The 14,784-nt window shown below is 40.9% G+C and overlaps 1 protein-coding gene across 8 annotated transcripts in view; it reads left to right on the top strand.

Moving 5' to 3' along the window:
- Window positions 1–1,372: 1,372 nt before the first annotated feature.
- PHF21A (PHD finger protein 21A) overlaps window positions 1,373–14,784 on the top strand; it is a 191,935-nt gene continuing 178,523 nt past the window's right edge. For 7 of the 8 annotated variants that reach the window (XM_044259173.1, XM_044259172.1, XM_044259171.1 and 4 more), the window contains exon 1: window positions 1,373–1,639. The gene's annotated coding sequence lies outside the window, so the exon portion shown is untranslated. Of the gene's footprint in view, window positions 1,640–4,634; window positions 4,652–14,784 lie in introns of those variants that run through there. The other variant, XM_044259168.1, reaches the window with a different exon arrangement.

The following is a 14,784-nucleotide window of genomic DNA, read 5'->3' as shown; positions in this document are numbered from 1 at the left end:
AGAACAAAAGAACTTAGGAATAAAAAACATGGAGAGGGGGGAGAAAGCAGCAATAAATAAAGGTGAGGGAAGGACCCCGTCCCCCGCCCCTTCCCGACGCGACTGTGGGACTAAGTGTGGCTAATAAAGTGGTTCAAGGGTAGTTATTTGGAAAGGGGGCGGGGTGGCGAGGGGAGGGCGCGGGCGAGCGGCGGCCGGGGATTGCATGTTGCATTCGACTTGAGGTTGCATCTTTCTCCTGTTGCCTGGACCACGCTCCCCCATTGCAGTGCTTCCCCATTGCTTCTCTCCGCTCCTGCCCTCGCGGCTTTTTTCCCCCCTTAAAACTGCTGTTGCACTGGAGGGAGTTGGGGCCGCTCCGGAGCCCCTTTGCAGCTCTTGCCCGGGGGGAGGGGGAGTTGGGCTCGGGCCGCGGAGTTGGGGGGGCCGCATCGGGCTCCGGCCTCGCCTCGGCTGCAGCTACATGGGAGCCGAGCTGCGGCGCTGCACCGGCCCATCATTGCGGCGGCCCCGGAGTTTGGCCGCCGCCGCTCCGTGCTCAGCCCCATCACCGCCGCCGCCGCCGCCGCTGCACTGGAGTTTGGCTGCTGCTGCCCTACTTCACTCTAGTTTAGTTTCACTCACTTTACATCCGGGTTTTTTCCCTAGGCAATGGGGGCCGCAGCACACCCCGTTCCTTAGGCAAAGTGAAATAAATTCGCCGCACCGACACGTCAAGTAGTCCGCCCGCCCGAGCGCCGCCGCGGGCCCCCGCCGCCCCCCCCGCCGCCGCCCCGCCGCCCCCGGGGGGCCCCCGTGCAGCCCGGGAGCCACCGGCGGAGGCGAGGGGGCCCGGGCCGGCCTCCGTACAACTCCGCCCGGCAGCCCCCTCCCTCCTCGCCGTGCCCCTCTACCCCGGCGCCTCCTCTCCCCCCCTCCCTCGTCCCCGCTTTTCCAGCCCCAGTCCCTCTCGCCCGGCTCTCGGGAGCGGCGGGGGCGCGCACGGCGGCGGCGGCGGCGGGCCGGCGGGGCCGCGCGGCGGGTTCCCGCGCGGGCGAGTGTGTCTGGGCCTGGGCGGAGGGATCCCCGGGCTGAGGCGGCGGAGGTGCTGCGGCCCGGGGCCGGGTGGTGAATGGGCTGGTGGTGCTCGCTGCTGCTGCTGAGAGGAGGAGGAGGAGGATGAAGAGTTGGGCTTGTTTGTCTCCCACAGTTTCTCTCCTGCTGCTCTGATTCCCCCCCACCCCTATTCCGGCCCGGGGCCTGTGTGTGTCTCTCCTGGAGGAGGAGGAGGATCCAGTTCCTCCCCCCACCCCCTCCTCCCCACCCCCCCTTGCCTGGGGAAGAGGAGGAAAGAAACAGCCCAGAGAGAGAGAGAGAGGGAGAGAGAGGGAGAGTGAGTGAGTGAGTGAGAGAGAGAGGGAGAGAAGAGGAGAGGAGAGGAGGAGGAGGAGGAGGGAGAAGGGAACAACCTACCATCTTAACACACTAATATCTAAAAAGTGCGAGAGGCCCAGAGCAGCAGCAGAAGCAGCAGCAGCAGCTCCAGCTTCTTCCCTCCCTCCCCATGAAGAAGAGTTCCCTCCTCCTCCTCCTCCTGCTTCTCCTGCTCAGAGTTCCTGCCTCCAGCTGCCAGGGGGGACAACCAGCCAGCAGCAGGAGGGTGCAGTATCCCAGCTTTTCCATTCTCTCTTCTCCTCACTCTCCTCTCTTTTTTTTCTTGAGTAGCTCTATTTCCCCTCCCTCCCCCCTCCCCCTCTCCCCCTCTCCCCTTCTCCCTGTCTCTCTGTCTTGTCTCTGGTGTTTGTCTCTGGGAGGAACTGGGGCTGCCTGCTTGGAGTTTGTTGTGGGGGGGAGGGAGGGGGAGGGGAGGGGTGTGTGGGAGGGAGGAGGGAAAGGGGGGGTGTTCTCGTCAGGACCCCTCAGTCAACTTGAGATTTGAGCAGTAACTTCCCCTTCGGGGCGCCCCCCTGCGTGCCCTTCCTATTCCTCCCCCCCTAAAAAAAAGACAATGGAAAAACCTTGTCTCCCCCTTCCTTCCCTCTGCCCTCCACCCCTCCCCAGGATAAATTGGAAGTAAGTTTATGAGCAGCCTCGGGAGCCTGGGCGCTGAGTGCAGGGCCGAAGCGGGTGACAGAGGCGGCGCGCCGGGGGTGGCGGGGAGGGGGCGTCACATTGTCCCGGCGGGGGGCCGGGGAGGGGGGCCGCGGGCGGGGGCGGGGGGCGCGTAGCCTCGTCCGCCCCCTCGGCTGTCCCTCAGTCCGGGGATGGTCGCCTCGGGCCCTTCACCACCCTGCCCCCCCCCCCGGGATGCTGTCGGGGGGAAGTTTTTATTATGATTATTTAATTAATTAATTAATTATTTTTTTTTTTTTTTTTTTTTTTTTTTGAAAACCATCTTGTTTGGTGACTGAGGGATCTGGTTTAAAAAAAAAAAAGCTGCGGCTGCTGACGCTGCCGGGCCCGAGTGTGTGTGTGTGTGTGTGTGTGTGTGTGTTGGTGCATTTGTCTTGGGTGGCCGGAGCAGCGTTGGGGAAATTCCGCTTATTCTTCTTCTTCTGCAACTTGTTATTCCGGAGAGTCTGCCTGCACCCCTCACCCCGGGGCCGGCCCTCCCGCACTCGCCCCCGCCGTCCGCGGCCGCTGGGCGCCCCCGGGACCCCGCGCGGGCCGAGGCCGGCAGGCCGCTCCAAGAGGGGCCGCGGCCGCCCCTCCCCCGCCCGCGCCCCCGCCGGGGGGAGGGGCGCGCGGAGTGGGACTCTTTCCGTTTGGTCCAGCCCCGTCGTGCACGCAGTTCCCAACACTTCTCGTCATCCTCTCTTTGGTCTCTTTATTCTGCTGAGCGGTGCTGTTAGGATTTCTTTTTTTCCCCTGACCACGTTCGCGATGGTGGGTAGCAGCAAGGTGGCCCTGGTAGGGGAGGGGTTGATACCGAGATTGGGCACCGGGGGAAGAATGTCTCGTTTCAACTTTGTCTGTGGCTTGCACCCCCGGAGAAGGCCACACGCCGGTTGTAGGGTGCAGATGTGCTGAGAGTGATTTCTAAGTAGTTGAGTTGTTGAGATGAGGGTACGACTGCTAATGGTAGGCAGGTTTTGTTTTCATTGGTGAATCTGGTGTCATCATATTCGGGGCATATGTTGAAATATTCTTTGTTTAGGTCTTGAAGTAGAGGATCTCACTCTGCACGTCCACATTGTGTTGTTTTTAAATGATGTCTGCAAGTGTGGCTTCCTAGAATTTCAAATGTGAGTTAAGGTCCGGGCGTGTGTGGGCCTCAGCATTGGCCTTGACAGTGAACTTTGTGGCTGTGTTTTGGATTTCAGAGATTTGCCCCATAGCTGGGGTGCAAGCTGTGCATTTTTTGTTAATAGTAGGTGTCAGGAATGTAGATGTTTAAGCTGGGGACATTAAAGGAAGAGCATTCCTGTATTAATAATTGATAGCTGAATATTAGAATCAGATTAATTTGGGTTGATGAAAGTTTTTTTGTTTTGTTTTGTTTTTTCAAAAGCAGCTGTGCACTCTAGGAAGGAAGCCTTTCCATAGGCACACTTTATAGGGGTTCTTTAGGGTAGGGAGATGGAATATCTCCTTTTAAAGAGGATTCTTATCAACATCTCTGGCTTCGTTGAGGGCCTGGTAAGGGGACTGAAATTGGGGCTAAGACATCTAAGTGTACTTTTCAGTGTTTATGTTGTTTGTTTACATCTGGTGTTTATCACATTTGGGCACTAGAAATAAATAGGGCAGTTTTTCTTTTTTTTTGAAGAGTAGCCCCCCCCCCTTTTAAGTTTCACGATTTACTTGATTTCACAGCATTGTAGGAAACTGTTACTACATTTTTACTGGAAATACTATTATTCATTTTGAGTTTGGTAAGTTCTTTCTATTCTTTTTTTCTATCTTCACTTGTGTATGGAATCTACATTGTGGGCTTAAAGCTAGCTTATTAGGGGCTATTTAAAATGTCTGAAAACTACATATTGAAATACCAAGACATATTTGATGGCAAAGAGGAAATTTTTGTGTGCACTTATACTCCCGTTTATAAAAAAATTTCTGTACTTAAAACTTCTGTAGATGGACAACTGTTCTTAAAAGGAGCATAGTAATAGTGCAGAAAATTCTTTAAACACAAACTTCCAGCTAATATGTTAAAAATATTCCAGGTGTTTTTCTTTATGTCAGACTTTTGCTTTTGCTAACATAATGGTATTTGCAATATGACTGGCATTGCTTGGCTGGCCATAATAAAGTCTTTTGCTTGAGTGCTTTTGATGGCTCTTTAAGGTAGTTTTTAGATAATTTTGCAAGCTTTATTTAAGCATGTTGCCCTTTGGACTCAGGCAGGTCTTATGGAACCAGAATAGTAATAGATTAAAAAGACTCCTACCTATGCCAGATTTTCTTTTTAAGAGGTATAAGTGATGGACGGGGCTCTATTTCTTTTAAGCTTTGAAGGGTCCATCCTTTTTCCCATTCAGTCATCTGGAAGGAGCTGCCTCAGAAACTCTTCTTCTGCTTACATGAAGAACTCTAAATGCTATCCAGCAGGAGGTGCTACAACAAGATAAAGCCAATCTGAATTTTGAGGGCCTTGCTACTTATTACAGTTCTCTTAGTTTCAACTTAGCAACAGGATAAACGCCTTAAAGTTCCAGAAAGATTTTAAGTAAGTCCATTTAAAAGTCCATTAATAAATTACATTTGCAATTTGAAACTGAAATCTTTGATTGCTTTTACCTGCTTACCATATTATACAAAGTAGATTTGTTATCGTGGTAGCTTAAGAATGTCACACTTAGCTACAGAGTGCTGTTACAATTATTTAGATGTGGAGTTAGTCTTGTATTGGTGAGTGGGGAGTTGAACAGATACGGAAAAGGTGGTGTGCAGTGGCTATAAACAAAAGAAGTTGGTGTGATGGTTTTGTGTCATCCCTGTAATATAAATACAAATAGGATATAGAGATATGAGATTTTGGACAGGGAAATGCTGTATGGAAAAAAAATTTAATTCCTTGTGTTTTTTTCCTCACATCTATAGACAGTGATCCTAATAGATAAATTCTTAGGCACTCAGCTTTACAGATATGTGTCATTGACGTATTTGAGTTGGCCTCCAAAGACTGAGATTCTCAAACTGTAAGTAAAGTTATATCTGTGAGTATAGGTCATTGCTGAGATGTCCCTTAGTAACACTTAACAATAACTGCATAAAGATGAAAGTTAGTTTCATAGCATTCACAGCACATGCTCCTTTGAAACTCTGTTAGTGTTAGGAGAATTGATTTATCCCTGGGAATATCATGCTACTTCAGTGCTTGTAAAGTTTTGTATCAAAGTTTTAGAAACTTAGGAATGTGTAGAAAATTTGATGAAGCTGCTTTGAATTTTGTCAGTTTTCTAGGCATAATACTGTACTTTTTTTTTTTCCGGTAAGATCAAATGAGATAATACATGTGAAAGTTCTTTGTAAATTGTCAGAAACCATGCAGATGTTGAGATAGGTAGCTAATTAATACATGGACAGAAATGTCTGTCTTTAAAATGTTAACGTTCTCCACATCATTTGGGAAATGAGCACATTAAAAGTGTACCCCCAACACTTTATGAATTTTTTTAAAATGCTACTGTGGTTACCAAAAAGCTCTTTGTTACAGTTTTGAAGCTTTGTTTAAAAAATGCCGTGGAGGCAGTTTCTCATAATTCAAAAAAGAGATCATTTTTCTTTTTGTAGATCTTATGAAATGTATATCCCCCATTAAATTTTTTCTTCATTTCTTTATTGATGTGATAGTAGTTGATTTTAGTGAATATTTAAGTTCCTGGATCTTTCTATAGACTCTCATTAACACACAAAGTAACAGATGTCACAGTTAAGGTTTTGATTGTTTTCAGGGAGTCTGCTAACTTTCTGAAAAATTCTTACTAAGTAAAGCTTTCAAGCTTGTTTCAAAGTGAAAATGTGTATCTGTATGTATTAGTATGAGGTACGTGGGTATATCATTTTGTTTTTCTCTTTTAGGGGGATGCATGAGGAAATGACTACTCAATCTAGAAGAGTGCACTGAAATATTTATGTGTAAAAATAACCCAAAAGTTTAAAACTCGGAGCCTTGATTTGTGGCTTTTTTAAAAGACTCTGCTTGCAAATTTGGACTAAAATAAAATAAAATACAGATAATTGGGAGTCCCTGTGTTTATGAGCATATCAAAAGGTTTAGTTTCAGTCTTACATTTTAGAAGCTACTGCTCTTTATGAAATAGCCCCTTTAATTAGAAATTAAATATAGAAACTTGTTTCTATGTGTGAGAAAAACATTTAACTGTTTAAATAAAAATGAAACCTCTCAGGGTAGTATTAACTTTTTCATCCTGTGGACACTGAATACTAAAGTTGGTTTTGGTTTTTTGGTTGTTGTTTTTTTGAGGAAATATGGAAGTTAAGGTTATAGTAATGTGCTTTTAAATTTTGTGTTCTTGGTATTTTATTGCTGAAAGCTTTTGTATTTATTAGCCATTCAAAGGGAGAAAAAGGCAGGGATTAAAGTTTTGGGTCTCTAACCTTTTACAGAATTCCTTTATATCTATATTCAGACCTGATTTCTTGAAACCTTTCTGAATGTTCATGTTAATTTGTGCTAGGGAAATAGTCACGATTTTTGTTGACTTCTCAGGAACTTTTATACATGGGCTTTTTTGTAGGCCTTAAGTATTCTTTAGGAGCACAGCAATATATTTTAATCACTTTAACTTTACCCGGTGTGTATTTTTGCTGCTTGGAGGGTTTTTGTTTTGTTTTGTTTTTCAAGGAGGTAATATGCTAACCCTGCTTTTAATTTATTGCAGATAATTACTTTTTAAATAGCATATTTTTTTTGTTTGTGTGTTTGTATGTACATGTGGCTGTGCTATTTTGTAGGCTTTCCTATAATTCTTGTGTGTGAAATTTCTGGAGTTAACTTTTGTGAGAATGTTGAAGTGGACTTTTAGGGATAACTTTTATATTACTTGTCTGTTAGTTCAGCGTTAAACTGGGGGTGGTGGTGAACTCTTCCACCACATTTAGAGATCATATGTGAGGTTCAGTCAACCTTTAGGTATTCTACAGCAACTTTCTCACACTAGACACTTGGTGTGGCAGTTTGAATAACCCTCCAACTTCTCTCCCTACAGTACATTGCAAGTCCTCCGCCTGTTTAAAAAAAAAAAAAAAAATCTCTGTTGAAGGAAAGTATTCTTTTCTATATTTTGGAATCATCTATGGAAATGTTTTCTGGTTTTTTAAATAGACAAAAAGTGAACCGATAATATGGAGATAGGAAGGCAATGGGGCCTAACAGGTTGGTGATCTAGGCTTTATTTTGACTCTCTGGGCCTAGGGGACAAGAAATAACTTAAACACAGAAGCCAGAAAGATGGGTTTTGTTTTATTGTTTTGGCTGCATTGAGGATACAAACTGTCAGTACTTGAGGAGAAGGAGCAGCAGAAAGGAATTGATTTTTTTCTGCAGCAGATCCAAGTATTGTTAACCATGTGCATCTCTGAAGCAGCATACTTACAAATCAAACAGTAGTTGATTCTTTCACTCAATTAACAGTCAAGCCCTAGACAGGTTTTTTTTAAGATTTTAAATAAGTATCAAAAACTTCAGAGTAATGACAATAATTTCCTGATAAAAGTGGGTGATAGTAACCATGGCAACTGGTATCTGGCCTTATGGCCAGTATGTTGTATTGATGAAGTCTCAGATCCTGTAGTAGCCTGTCACTTTTATGGTGAAATGTAGTAACATGTGTTGCAGGTGATTTTTAGCTGGATTGTGTTAAATTTGTGTGCCAGCTTATCTTTCCTTGTTAGGAATTTCTTGGACCATATTCCACAGCATGTTTGTGAAGGTGCTGTTGCCTGAAAATAACCCACCACCTGTGTTAGGCCTCCTGATGCAGATTGCACTTAGTTCTTTCCCAGCCTCCTTCCTCTGTCTTGCAGAAAATAGGGGTGTGCGTAGAAACTATATATACATAAATAACAGCTCAAAGTTATCTATTTGGACACGTTATTGATAGTTTTTAAAAAAATCTTTTGGATGAGAGAAATGGGAATATTTTTTTTCCCCAAGTGTTCTTTCTGGAAACGTGTGTGTGTGTGTGTGTGTGTGAGAGAGAGAGAGAGAGAGAGAGAGAGAAATGAGGGTTTAGGAGCGGAGGGTGTAGGTATTGAGTAAGGACTTGACAAAAGAGAAACTTAAGTATTAATTGTTTTTGTGTGTGTGGTGGTGTTATGTGTACCTATTACTCTAAGAATGTTTTTCTTAGTGGACATTATTAGAGTATGGGAAATGTTTTTGTATGAGATTTTCTGCAAGAAAATTATTTATAAAATATAACTTGAAAGACTGTTAAGAGAAAACCTGGTAAAACTTTCTTGGGGGAGGGGAATAGAGAACTTTGAAACTGATCAACCACACTTTAAAAAAATGGCTTTAAAAATGATGTTTTAAAAAATAATTTAAAAATTGTATGAAATCTTCTTGCTTTTTAAGCATTTCTTTTATTGCTTAGCCTGTGTAAGATTTTTCTAGTGTGAAAATGTTGATGTAAATATTCATTGATACTTTCTCCAGTATGTGGTAAAGAAACTGCCAGAGCAGAGGGCAAACAGGTTAGATCTGAATTTCACTAGACCCTGATAATAAGATCTAGTGAAACTGTGCTTAAATAGTTCAGACTTTCTTAAAACTTACTGTGATAGCGTGAAGTGGTTTACTTACTACATGTCCCAGGATGCATTTCGGGTTTTTGCTTAAGTCCGGATTAGAGCGTTGCATGCTGGGACCTGTAGTTGATTTAAACAGCACAGAGAACCCTTCCCTCTTGTCTACTCCATTTTATACAAACAGCTTCCCAAGCCTCTAAGAACTTTCTGCTAAGTAAAATTTGATTGCTAATGTTATGATTATCATGGTGCTGATATTCTAAAGTGAGTCTTCAGAAACACCCTAGTGTTTTAGTTTACCTTGGATTAGTTTGTTTTTTTATCAGCTACTTTAAGATTTACATGTAAAATAACTGATACATGTTTATGTATGTTTGTGTTTATATATTTAAAACTTAGCAGTTGTAAATTTTTTTTGCCTGTGCTGCTATAGATTGCTTTATAATTACAGCACACAGATTGCTAATATGGGCATTAGGAGGTTATTTTAGGGCCTGATATATATGCTGTTCTCTTTTCTTTGAATTGGGCCAGTTACTCAGTGCCCGTATTTAAATTTAGAGTTTATTAAAAAATTATTTTGTAATAATGGTCAATGTCTTGAGTCTTAGTGTTTTTTAAATGGAAGATGGATTCCTGAAAATAAATGTGGTTTCAATGTAAATTTAATACTCATAGATATAATCTGAAAGGTAGAGGAAAAGGTAAGGTTTCTTTAATAATTTGTATTTTCATTTGTAAAATTTAAATTTCTTTCTCTTCTTTTCTTTGAAGTTCTGATACTTTATTAGTGAATATCAGAATGTTGTTGCAGGGATTAGTTGTTGAAATCTGTGAAAGTGCTTAGCACAGGGCCGGCCACATAAAAAAGCCTCAGTAAATGTGTAGAATTAGCAGCAGCAGCAGCAGTAGTGGTTCTTGTTATTAAATAAATAGCATGCCTCACATTTTTTCCTCTCTTTTTACATTATTATTTGAACAGAAGCCCAGCCTGTTCTGACAAGACCTTGAGATTTTTGGCCTATGGTAATGATATGGGAGTTCCTTAGAATTTTTTGCTGTCCATAAGATGTCTTTGCACCTCAGTTTCTCCCTAAGTGATGTATGCCTGTAGTTAGCTACCAGCCAGTCACAGACTTTTTGACCAGAATTCAGCTGTGCCTGTTCAGTACTCATTGCCACTGTACCACAGCTGTTGGTTGACTTTGGAAAGTTCAAAAGATAATAAAAATGTTTTTGTTCATAATGTTTGCACTGGTAAAATACCCAAACTAGTTGATTAATGAAAATAAGATGCTGCAAAAATGTTCCTCATGTCCCAGTGTATGTAACCTTGAAAAACTCTGCTGTGTTTAGAAGCACGAACCAAGCTATCGCCATAGTTTACAGTGTTAACAGGACTGGTGTATTGGAGGCCAGTGAGCAGCCCCAGAAAGAAAATGTAGTTTCAGGTCCGTGGGTTGTACTTAAAATGTTAGGTTCAAAAAAATCATAAGTCTTTACATTATTTTTCTCTTTTAGGACACTCTAACTTCTTTTAGGCTCTTGAACTTGTAGGATATTTTTATCTGCATGGTCTCTTTTAGCTTTTTGAGAAGGGAAAGGGACATCTGGGAATATTGAAAATGTAAGCATAAGTTGTGATGTATGTGCCTTAGTTTGAGGGTATACAGAATCAATATAGTGTCTTTCCTACCTGCTTGGCCCGTATCTATTCCAGCTTTTCCCCTTGTGTGGAGTCCCTGGAATAATATTGCTGAGGGCTGCTGTGTTTATGTAAGAGAATTCTGCCTTTAGTAGTGATTATTTAAGCACTTGTTCACAAAACAAACCAACCCACTGTAATAATACTAACCTTTTTTTCTCTTATAAATATGAACTGAAATTTGTTAATATTTGTATTTTAGACATTGAATAGATTCTTTAGCTATGTCAGAAATTTGTGGGATCTGAGCCGGTAATGCTGCCACATCACGAGTGGCTTTATTTATCTTCTGTTAATTTGATTTTTTAAGACCTAACATTAAAATGAAATAAACTCAGTGGTTACCAAGAAGTTAAATACAAAGGACTAAGTATAAGGGGTAAAATTGTTTCTAGTGTTAATTTGGTCAGTGCAGGAACGATCAGATTTGGATTAATGTTCCTTATCTACATTTTATAATTATACACGTGTGTAATTCTTAATATACTAAAGTTGGAAATAAGGAGAGTAAAACTGGGCAGCCATATGTAATCCCTGTAGAGTCCTCTGACACACCTAAAGTATTGAGCACAGTTTTCTGTCTTTTTTTAATGAAATGTCCCAGGCCAGTGGAAATGAAACAATTGTGATGGTGTCAGAGGACTTGGCCCTAAGACCAGTCCTGTCACTAGTGGTATGCTCTTGGAAAATTCAGCCTGCTGGGCATTAGTTTTTGTAATGGTAAGATGGGAATAGTGGAGAAAGGCGGCTTCACAGTGTTGTTAAAAGGACTGGATGAGATAATACTGATGAATGCACTTTATAGACTAAAGTAGTATATATAAATTGAGTTTGTAGTCACTAATAAATGCCTGAATTTTAAGGTATTTCTCTGTATTGTGTAACAATGTTAGTATTTTTAAAAGTTTAAATATAGGAGTTAGAATCATATCCTATTTGGTGATCTGAATACCCCCTGCCCATGGTCAGCAGACAAGTTCTTAATAGATAGTGACAATATGCACTGATGCGTTTGTGTGTGTGTATATATCTATATAATATACACAAATGTCATAAATGTACTGGTGTGTTGTTATGGTAATGCAAGTTTTCAGTTATGGGCTTTTATATTGAAAACTATTTTTATGTGTTAATATACAAACTTACCCAAATACACATATTTCTATAAATATATAAAGATTTATAAAGATATAAAATTGAACGTTTGGCAAGTTGAGAGCTGTTCTTATACCATAAAGGTGTGTTGCTTTAATAACAACAATAATAATGATTTTATATTTACTCTTTATTATATATAAAGTTAAACTCTTTTGTATATAGTATCTCATTTAATTGTAATCCTCAGCAATATTACAAGGATTTACTATTACTATCGTACCCCTATTTTAGAGATAAGGAAATGAGGCCCTCCCTGGGATCACATAGATGTAGCAAATGCTACAACCAGAATTCAAGCCCAAGTTTGACTCCAGAGCCTCTTCTCTTAAGAGTCCATAATATTGTACTAAACTTAATTTCTCTAGAAACCTAGAAAGTGAATTTCTAAAGAAGTTTTCAATTTACTGAAAAGGCCACAGCTACAATGTATCATCTTGAGGCTGTTTCCTTCTGGTTTTGGTTGGGTTAGATTGAGTATTTTGGAAATAGTAAGCATTGGAATGGAATGGAAATGAAGGCATTTGGGTTAATGCCTGTTTTGCTCATCACTGTATGCCAGTTGTGAAGCATAGTGCCTACCACGGAGTGGGGACTGATGCCTATTTCTTAAGGTTGGAATTTGGGTACTTTAGCATCATAGGCTATTTTATACATTTTTTAAAGAAAGTGCAGATATTTTACGTTTGCTGTTTTAATTAGTTCTTATGTAACTACAACATTTTAGGGGGTTTGATGAGAAATGTTCTTTTTTTTAAAGAAATATTATAAAGGCAGTGCATCTGAATAATTCTAGCCGTATAGATATGTATAAAGTAGAAAATGAAAGTCATCCCATTCTACTTTTAAATTTTCCTGTGCATTAAATATGTACTATATATATCCATTTCAAAAATAAATAGAGTTATGCCATAATACTGTCTTAAAGTTTACTTTTTTCAAGTGGCTATTTAAAAAACTTGTTTTTGAAAATAAAACTCAGGTGGAAAGTGGGAGTGAGATTGGAAGGAGAGAGGTAAGATTTATACATTAAGATTATAAACTTAAACTCTAGACTGGTTATTACTTATGGGGCAGAAAGCATTTTAAGATCTTTTTAGTTGTGCATAATGCCTTAGAGATGGTCATTGTTATTTTTAAAACTTTAAAAAATAACCAATTTAAAATGGCAACACCATTTTCTGTCCTGTGCAAGTAATTTAAGAGGCATCATTTCAGAATTAAGTTCTACTAGTTTATTCTGGTAGCTACTATTTATAAAGAGATCAATTATGGTTTCACATAACTTTTTTTGAAACCGGTGGGTTCTCCTCTTGGTTGGTTAGAGGCATTCATTCAACATTTACAAATTGAAATAGCATTTTAAAGCTGAGAAAATAATTGTAATATTTTAATTCATGGAAACTCAAACCAAGTACCGTTTAATCGGCATTCAGATAGATACCCTTCATAGGAATTAGTGCTGGTACTCACATCTTTATGTCAGTAGTGTTGGCTGACCTCACCCCCATCCCTGTCCCTACTCACTCAACCACTACCAAATGCTATACTGATAATCCACAATTTTTTCAAGTGACACAAAAAAAATTGATGCATGGTGTAAAATAAGACATCCTCAAGGCCTTATCATCTACATTAAATGTAATTTTTTGATTTTGGCTTTGAGAGTTTTATCTTGTTGCTAAAGCTATTAGTCATAATTCACCTTTATAATTTTTAGATTAAAAATTTTATATCATAGGTAATAAATTTTTCATTTCAGAAATTTTAAAAAAGAGTCTTCCTTGTCCTAGAATGTGCTCCTTGTGTCTGAGGTGCCTTAACGTTTCTTTAGACTCATATTTAGTGAAGTACTGACGCCTGGCCTTAAAATTCCAAGAATTGGATCTGACAGGGCATAGCAGTTTATTTAAACTACAGTATAGTCAATTATTTATTTACTTATTTATTTGAGAGAGAGGGAGGGCACCCAGGAATGGGAGTTGGGGTGCTAGGGAAGCAGAGGGAGAGGGAGAGTCCAGAGTAGAGCCCCATCTCACAGCCCTGAGATCATGACCTGAGCTGAAATCAATAGTTGGATGCTTTACTGACTGAGCCACCCAGGCGCCCCCAGAATAGTCAGTTTTAACACACCAATTCAAGAGTTTTCTCATTGGCAGCATTCATATGTGCTTTTCATTTTGTGTGGCTCAGGCCATGCCCTAGAAAGTATTTTATTATTTCTCAGAATAGTCTTATAAGTATATAGAGGGCTCAGTTCATGTCATGGATGGTCAAACTGAGGCAGAAACAAGAATTCAATTAAGTGAATAGCAGAGCGTGATTTTCCTCTCTTACTTTACCTTTGACGTTCTTAACCTGTTGTCTCCAAACTTTAAAAAATAACTGATAGCAGTAAATGTGTATTTATATGTAATTTTCTGAATTAATGTATGTTTCAAAACATATAGAAAAGTTGAAATTTGAAAAAGGGTAATATTTAAAAATAGAAGTTGCAGTAATTCCTTCCCTGTCCTCCTTTCTTCTCCGGGGTGGGTGCACCCACTTGGAGACGAGTGCTTTAGATAGGCCATTCTTCTGCGGAAGAGGCAGCCATGGGGACACCTGGAGGACAGTTGGCACAAGGTGTGGGGCTTTTAAGTTGGAGTGATCTTTTGCAGCTTTTTAATTTTAAAGAAACAGCCTTTCTTTCTGTGAAAGGCTGAAAGACTGAGAGTAAAGGCCTTGAGAGAGGTGAGCTTAAAAGATGATAGAAGCCTTACTTATTTTCTTCAGAGTTGACCAAAGGGAAAAGGCTGCCTACCCTGTCAGCTCTTACTCCCACTACAGAGATGGCAGTGCCTTTTTCTGTTGTTGTTAGGCAGTTTATAGAACGCAGGATAGCTTGGTAAGCGTCTTCTCTGTGCCTGATATGACGTAACATTGTGGAGTATGCAGCATGCATGTTAAGTACAAGTGGTTGTATTTGGCTTGTTGCTGCAGCATTTTTGAGGATGTCTTAAAAAGCAGTTCTCATTCGATAGAGTTGGAGATGTGCAAATTATCGAAATCATCATTTCAGGAAGCCCAAACTTTGTAACTTGAATTATTCTATTTAGTATTTGTTTATTTCTCTCCTCTCCTTCTTCCCTCCCTCTCTCCACCCCCCCCCCCCCAAGTACTTCAGAGCAGAATTCTTTTTCCGAGAGGAACAGATGCTGTTAACTTATCAGGACCTGATACTA

Source organism: Neovison vison, chromosome 7, assembly GCF_020171115.1.
Source record: "Neovison vison isolate M4711 chromosome 7, ASM_NN_V1, whole genome shotgun sequence".
Classification (NCBI taxonomy): Eukaryota; Metazoa; Chordata; class Mammalia; order Carnivora; family Mustelidae; genus Neogale; species Neogale vison.
Note: the sequence above shows the minus strand (reverse complement) of the source record. Positions and strands in the feature narration are given on the sequence as shown.